Source organism: Mixophyes fleayi, chromosome 2, assembly GCF_038048845.1.
Source record: "Mixophyes fleayi isolate aMixFle1 chromosome 2, aMixFle1.hap1, whole genome shotgun sequence".
Classification (NCBI taxonomy): Eukaryota; Metazoa; Chordata; class Amphibia; order Anura; family Limnodynastidae; genus Mixophyes; species Mixophyes fleayi.
In genome coordinates this window covers 74,409,708-74,418,604 of record NC_134403.1, presented here as the reverse complement: position 1 = coordinate 74,418,604, position 8,897 = coordinate 74,409,708, and positions in this window count along the sequence as shown.

Sequence of the window (8,897 nt, the reverse complement as noted above, 5' to 3'; positions counted from 1 at the left end):
CCCTGTCGCTGAAATGATTGGTTTGTTAAAGTGCGCATGTCCTATTTCACCAACATAAGGGTGGGTGGGAGGGCCCAAGGACAATTCCATCTTGCACCTCTTTTTTTGGCATTATGTGCTCTTTGGGGCCTAGTTTTTCAAACTGCCATCCTGTCTGCCACTGCAGTGCCACTCCTAGATGGGCCACGTGTTTGTGCCGCCCACTTGTGTCGCTTAGCTTAGTCATCCAGCTACCTCGGTGCAACCGTTTGGCCTAAAAACAATATTGTGAGGTGTGAGGTGTTCAGAATAGACTGGAAATGAGTGAAAATTAATGTAATTGAGGTTAATAATAGCGTAGGAGTGAAAACAAACAAAAAAACAGGATTTTAGTAGTTTTTATGCTTTTAAAAAAAAAATCAGAACCCAAAACCCAAAACCTTGAGGGGGGTGTTTTGGCAAAAGCCATTACAACCCAAAATCTTAAGGTAATCAGAACCCAAAACCCGAAAAGTGGCCGGTGCACATCCCTAGTCTGAATGCCACTGGGTTGACTCTGTAGGATTCTATCTATTCATTCACAAACCTAACAGTTCAACATAATTTTACCACCTAATTAATTACTAACTTTCATCTATACCACATCCACCCATTATATTCCTTATATCTTTAATATATTCAATCTTTTAGTGACCCCTCAACCACGCTAGATTCACATTTAATTTAATTCCATCCTTCATTTTCCCTATAACTCACCCTTTTTCATTTTGATCTGTTTATTCTTAACATTACTCTGTACTTTATTTCTTTCTTGACCTTCCCTTTTAATTGCCCTTAACTCTTCCTATCCAATTTCTGATCTTTATTTGAAAAAAATTTTTTTCAGCACTGATATGTTTTTCCACAGCCCTCCCCAATATCTCTATTCTTGCAACTTCTCAAAATTCCAGCTACCCCCTAAAAATACATACGGACAACTGGCTCTGGCTCTACATCACCACAGAAATCCATCTACAAGAGATCAAGAGACCACACATAGCACTTCACCATGACAAATAAATAAGTATTCTCTTGACAACCTGGGTTTACAGGAAGCACCTGGATAGCACAACCTACCGATACAGATTGCAATGGCAAGGACCTTCAGACCAAGATAAATATATAGCCAGGAGAGCAACCAAGAGGTCAGGAACAAGGCTAAAGCAAACTGGCACTGAAGGATTTGGGTAATGTTGTTCTGGATCAGGGTCAACACTGTCAGTAATTAACTGCCAGAAGTTATGTTATCTTCTTGATTACGGGTGTAACACCCCTGGAAGTTTAAGAGGTAAAGAATTTAACATTTGATCGAGTGGAGAAAAATGGTTATTATATTTGGGGAGTGAAATAAGTGAGAGGCGAGCTTGAATGTAACCTACCTGAACTCTGAGATAAGAGATTGCGTCTGTGTACCTCTTCAACTGATGTATCTGTATTAGTGATGGGTAGTTCATGAATGATCAGTTCAAAATTAACTAATCTTCAATGTGAACAAACGCCTTTAGTTCACAGCTCTGGCAAAGATTATTTCATCAGGAAATAAAACAAGTGGGAGGAGTTAAACAGAAATAATGCACAGCAACTCAAGCAGGCTCACTCACTGTCTCACTCAATGCTGAAAAAGGAAAATAGAGAGCACAGCAGAGTCCATGAAATTCAAATCTAATTAAAAAAAACCTGAAATTGCACTAATTAGTCACAGCCTGTGCCTGAGTTTGAGTGTCTGTGTGTGCTTAAAAACCTGGTGTTTTTCTCCAGTGTTTCCGCAACTCATAGCACCTGAGCTTGCTGCTCTTACTGCGCAGTGGCCACATACACAAGGGCTTTCAAAACTTCCTCCATGTTAGCGTATCTGGTTTGGTAGCGGAAAATGCTTTCCTGAGCATCCCACTCTGGAACCACTTGTGGCTAGAACACACTTCTAGTGAAACATATTCAAACAACTTATTGCTTTTTAATTTGTTTTAATGTCAGGATGGTAAACTACTTGACAACATAAAGATTCCACACAGTTTCTTGTGACTCTAAATACTAAATATTCAGAGACCAGCTCTCTAGACACTGGCCAGCTTTTCTAGCATCTGTCACACTGAAGAATGAAACAAACAGGGTTTTATTCCTGACATTCCTCCAACAGCCCTAGCTTGACACTCCCACCTTCCTTTTAAAAGGGAGCTCTCATCAGCTGTTCTGTTTGATTACTCTTACTGCAGACAGGCCCAGTAGCTGTGGGAAAATGCACTTTCAAATCATGTAAATTAAATCAGACTCTATACCATTATTGTGTCACACATACACTGTATGGACAAAAGTATTCGGACACTTCACCATTACACCAACAGGAACTGTAATGACATTGTATTCAAACACATATATATTAATATGGAGTTGATCCCCCTTTTGCAGCGATAACAGCTTCCACCTTTCTTGGAAGGCTTTCCACAAGATGTTGGTAGTGTTTATGTAGGAATTTGTGCCCATTCATTCTGTAGAGCATTCATGAGGTCAGGCACTGATGTTGGACGAGAAGGCCTGGCTCGCAATTTCCATTCCAGTTTATCCCAAAGGTGTTTGATGAGGTCAAGGCTCTGTGCGGGCCAATCAAGTTCTTCCACACCGAAGTCATCAAACCATGTCTTTGTAGTCCTTGCTTTGTGTACAGGGGCACAGTCATGTTGGAATAGAAAAGGGCCTTCCCCAAACTGCTGCCACAAAGTTGGAAGCATAGCATTGGCCAAAATTACTTGGTATGCTGAAGCATTAAGATTGGCGTTCACAGGAGATAAGGGGTCTAGCCCAAACCATGACAAACAGCCCCATACCATTATCGCTCCTCCACCAAACTTCACAGTTGCATAGAGCAGTCAGGCAGGTAACGTTCTCCCGCATCTGCCAAACTCAGACTCACCCATCTGACTGCCAAACAGAGAAGCATGATTCATCACTCCACAGAACACGTTTCCACTGCTCCACAGTTCAGTGATTGTGTGCTTTACACCACTCCATCCGACACTTGGCACTGGTCTTGGTAATGTGAGGCTTGCATGCAGCTGCTCGGCCATTCCATTAAACCCATTCCCACTCCCGCCGCACAATTTTTGTGCTTACATTAATGCCAGTGGAAATTTGGAACTCTTTAGCTATGGAATCAGCAGAGCGTTGGCTACTTTTACGCATCATGCGCCTCAGCAGGTGTCGAAATCAAATAATTGGATGAAGTAAATCAAATTGATTAATGTCGTTTTACCATGCGATTGCGATTAGTATGCCAGGTGTTGTGACACAATCGCGCGGATAAATAACGCAAACACACTTACACATTCTCTTGTAAATAGTTCACCTTATAATAGGTCCAACACACAGTTGTTAAAGTCAGATTTAGTAGGATTTATAGTTAAAAATAATAATGTTAAAAGCACTTTATTGAGATCTAGGGTTCAGGATACAGGAAACATATCATGTCTAGTATCATTCTAATCCCCTATTTATCCTCAGACGTCCATTTCTATCGGCTAAGAGATCGCACCTTGTGTATGCGAGTTATGGATATTGGGAAATAAATGATCAGAATTATATTGTGTGTGTAATGTAAATAGAACAGTTTGAACCAGCTATTTGGCGGGAAGATAAGTATGCAGCTGTTGGAAAGCTGACCCCCACCCTTGGAGGGCATGTTTAAACTGACCAATGACCTGCATTAGACCAGACTGTCCTGAAACCTGAACCAATGGAAACATGCCAAGCCATCTCTATTGTTTTCAGTGTAACACCAACTGTATATAAACCAGGCTCTGGGACCAACAGACAGTCTTCTTGACCACAGACTTCAGGATTGAATGACTGTATGCTGGATCCAGGGTGCCTGCGTATGTAATCGGCTGTACTTATTTTGTTAATTGTCACTCTGCTACTTTTTGTTATTAAATCTAATTGTGCGTTGGAATCACACAATTCGCAGCGGACAATGTTTATTGGTAAGCGATTAAATAACTTTAATAATTTGGGGGTTCTGGAGCGGTGAGATCACGCTACCTGAAGATTCGCAAGGCGGTTCCTCAACAAAGGGTGGAGAACACGTCATATATGGGTAAGAACGCAATGTGTTCAGACCGGTTTATCATTTCGTGTTGTGAAACTGAATGTCTGTTTTGTGTAATCCAAGGAGCGGAGATTAGAACCTAGGGAGAAAAAAGAAAAATTGTTTCTTTTTGTTGTCATTGTGCGATTTGTTTTGCATAACGTATACATTTACTGTATTGTTGCCACGTGTTTGATTAGTTATTTTGATAGATAGTCCTATTGTATTTTATAGTGAAATTGTTACAACCTCTGAAAAGTAATTACAATCATTTAGGAAAAGTATTTTTCTGTGAAGAAAACAAAGGTGTATGTGCATGTCAATTGTGTGATTGTGAAAGTACTGGTTAAGGCAAAGGTTCTGTTGAGAAGACGGTATAAAAACTGCCGTCGTAGTATATGTACGTGTTATACGAAAACAGGGTTTTTCGTCATAATCCCAATTGTAATTACACAGGCTTGCAGATAATTAGTACCTATAGGTCGTGCGATCTAACCGTATGTCTGGCATACGCACGTGATTGTCAAATTGTGGATGGTGGAGAGGAAATTCGCTGGAAAGGCTGATAGTCTTCAATATTCAGTTCTAACAGTTTTAAAGTACTCGGACAGGTGTGCTGGAAAGTCAGGATATTGCAAGGTTAATATTTCTGTTCTCCCAGGTTCTGTATTAGGGTTCCTCATTGTGTACTCTTATCATTGCATGAATTGTTAAGTTGTACCCAGTTGAGAAGAAGTGAGTGGACACAGCTTGTGTAATTCATCCACGGCCACCACAAATCACACACCAGTTTTTGCATTGCGAAACATTGGAAAATTCTGTTTCCACATGGGTGCTAAGCAACCGTGTGGGATGGCCAATGTGACCGACGTACCGATCAAAGCAGGGCTGATAGGGTCTGCTAGGTATATAATGTGTAAGAAATATGGTGTGTATGCAATGGCGTATTGTGATAAGTGGGTCAAGATGACCAATGAGTGTGTGAAACCCTTTCTCTAGATTGGTACTTCCGATTCAGAGGTATTATGTTTTGTTAAAGATAAAATATGTTTGATTAAATCACTAAAACAGAGAATTAAAAACAATGACTGTTTAAAACTGCGGCAACAGGAAGGGAACACGTGGCAGGGTAGAGCTTGCTTGCCGGTAGGAAGCTTTGCGAAGCAAGGAGAAGCGAGCGCAAGTGCGCCCCCACCATCATATGCGGTTGGGGGGAAAAAGTACAGCCGATACCAAAAATGAAGAAAACAAGCAATGTATATCCAATGTTAAGCAATTTTAAAGGTAATGTTTCTGAAGAAGATGGTGAACCCAGTTATTTCAGCCATTGCCCATGCTATTAACGTGCAAGAAGTACCACGCAGACAAGGAAAGGGAGCGGTCCCACCAGCAGGGGCAGCGGCTGAAATGGGTAAGAGTAGTGGAGAAATTAACAGGCAGGAATCAAGTCATACCTGTAATTCTACAAACAGGTAAGTTAACTGTTAATCTGTGTTAAATGTAACTGTTCAAGTTTAAAGATGAGTAACTTAAATGTATATTTTCTTTTGTGTTTGTGTATGGTGTGTGTGACTGATTTTAAGAAAAAGATAAACAAAACCCTGCAATAGATAAAAAAAAGACCAGTTTTTTCAAACAGTCTGAAGAAACTTTTGTTTTTATTCCATTCATAAAGTGTAGCCAGGGAAAAGAAGTGTATAAAAGAAATTTGTGGTGTCCATGCAGTGGCTTAGATTCAGAAATCATAGAAGGAAAAATCACATCTATGTGCTATCCAGTAGGTGAGAGATATCCATTGTGTCAAGACATATGTCCATTGTGTCAAGAGATATAGGATTAGAACAATAGAAGGATTGTAAATAACCATTGCTAGGGAATTTTACTGCACAGAAACAATGTTTACCAAAGAATGAAAGCAGACTGAGATTTTTTGTTTGTTTGTTTTGTTTATTTTCTGTTGTCTTGTGTTTATTTTCCTGTTGCTGGTCGATGATAAGGATTGAAAGTAAAGAAATGAAAATGTTTGTTTTTCTTTGTTATTTGATATGAACTTTCTTTTGTAGATAAGGACAGCCAAAGAAATATATATTTAGTAATTATGGGGATTGCAGGAGAAGTACCAAGTTTTCCCTTGAAAGACAAGTTAACAATGAGTCATAGTAACACTCTTTCTTCTAATTGCTGTGGCCTATGATAACTTATTTGGCTGAGATTAATTATTTAAAATGGAGTGTGTATATACTCTGCTTCTAATGTTGTTTTATGTATTCCAGGAAGACACACATGGGAGATACAGAGTATGCGTCACAAAGGGTTAATTTTGCACTTCTCTATTAGTCACGAGTCCATTGCAAGGTTTTATAGTTATTGTGATCATTGATACCATATTCCTTACGAGCTATTGAAGGATGACACCAATCCAGGATGGGTGATGTAACTCCCTGTTAAACTTAATAAGAATGGGGGAGGGGTCATAGATAAGTTATTAGCTGTGCCCTTGTTTGTCCTTGTACGGCGCTACGGATACTTTGTGGCGCCCTATAAATAAAAATTAATAATAATAAAAAGGGATTAGTGAAATAGTAGAGCCATTTCCCCATGTGCCCAATCCAGCTGTCATTTTGCTGTAAATGTCCTTCTCTGGTTTTCTATTGTTCACTTCAGTATTATTCTTCCTCTTTGCTGTCTTATTTCCCGTTCTTTACATTTCTAACTGTCAGTATCTCATTCTTTTATTATAATGATACAAAATATATAGACACTGTCCCAAAGGTCCAATACTAGAGTTATTGTCTCACCCACGGCACAAAGACATTTTTGACAATGGACAGAATTAGGGGGGGGCACGGGCACGCACACACACACAACACTGACATAGCCATGAAGGTAGCTAAAAGTTTTGTTTTTATGTTTATAGAAGCTGCTGATTTTAAGCAGAAGTTTTGGTGTGGAAATATGATTTGTTTTATAGATTGCATGTGGTATCTGCCCTCCTAAGATCTGCCTAAACTACATATGTCTCCTGAACAAAGTGTACCTATACATGCACAAAGGGTGGAAGGAAGGAGATACAGGAGACTAGTTGAAGGTGAATTAGGCAGACATACAGATATGCATGACTGTGTGGAACATTTGATTAAGATTTTTGCCACAAGATCTGACATAAGTGAAACCCCTTAGAAAATGTAAAATTTTCATGTTTTATATTTGTCAGTCAGACAAATGTATACTGGATATTGTTATAATTGACAAAGGTGCTAGAAAAATTGACCCCTTTGCCCTCCTCACTTAGCCAGGTAGTTGAACTTGTGGGACTGAGAATGACATGTGAACTGGCAGAGGGTAAATCAATTGCTATACATTGGTTTTCAGTATTTTCCTAGGATAGGGGGTGATGTTGAGGTGACTGAGGAACTTTTATGACAATAGCAGTACATGATTAGAACACTCACATTACATGAAGGACTTGTGACCGTGACAGTTACCAACTGAAGTAGCCATTATTTAAGTTAAAGCTTACACACATGACTGTACATGACTTTAATAAAAGGGCAGACATAGCTGTCAAGTGGGCAGCAGATTTAAACAGGACAACCAAAAAATCAATGTTTTTTTGTTTTGTTTTAAATTGTAAACATACATGAATTGGCTAATATATGAGATTTGTGTTACCTGAAGAAAATGCGGTCTGGAAGATGAAGGGATGTGGTCAGGAGTCCTCTGGACCCTGAGAGATGGACAAGGTACGCCTGTGGCTCCCAGATTGTTTCTTCCAGGCCTAGCTGAAGCAGCACATGGTCTGACTTTGCTGAGTAAAGAAGTTATGTGCAAGCTGGTAAGAGCATACTGGTGTGCATCAGACTTTTTTCTCAGGTTTGTAAGAAAGCAATGCCCTGCCTTACATGATTGAGAGAAAATGTCAGGAAGACAATACCAATAGAGCCATCCCATACCCCTCCTACAGACAGTGGCGGATCCAGAAAGGGGCGATCGCCACCCCCTAGCAGGGGCTTGCTGCCGGCGGCTGCACACTGTGCAGTCCCGTTCGGCAGTGATAATGTGCTGCCCGGCTGCCCTGATTGTGTTTTAAACACAATCAGAGCAGCGGGACAGCACATTATCACTGCCGAACGGACCTGCACATACTGTGCAGCCGCCGGCAGCCTTAGACGTTAGAAAGGCGGCAGGGCCTAAATCGCCCCCCCTATATCGCCCGGGGTAGAAAAAATTTCTAAATCCGCCCCTGCCTACAGATGGACTTTCTCCAGGTAAAACAAATCAACTTCATCCAATTGCCACCTTGCAGGACTCAAGTATGTACTGGTGTACTGATGAAATATATCTGGGTAAAGGTATATTGAAATGTTTCTAATACTGCTGTGCCATATTCAAGATTTTTGTTAGTAGTTATGGTAGCCCTAGCATTATATAGAAGATGATAGGGGTATTCATTCTTACTGGTAATAGCTTTTAGATAATGGGTATAATGTATGAGAAGTGATAGTAAGTTACATACTTTTGACCAGCAACAAACCAGTGGGAAAATAGAGTAAACGGTACTAGCTAGAACAAATTGAATAGAATGATGGTTGAAACTAGATTGGAGTGGCCCATAGCTTAGGCCACTATCAGAATCACTCCTAAGCCACCTTTTAAACCTGTTATCTTTTGAAAATACTTTTGACTTTCGCTAATATGAGTTTATAATGGAGAAACTGTTCAAGATCTTGTAAAGAAAAGCAAATAGTCTAGACAGCAACAAAGGACGTTCGAAACACTGTCTCCTGATACATTACTAACT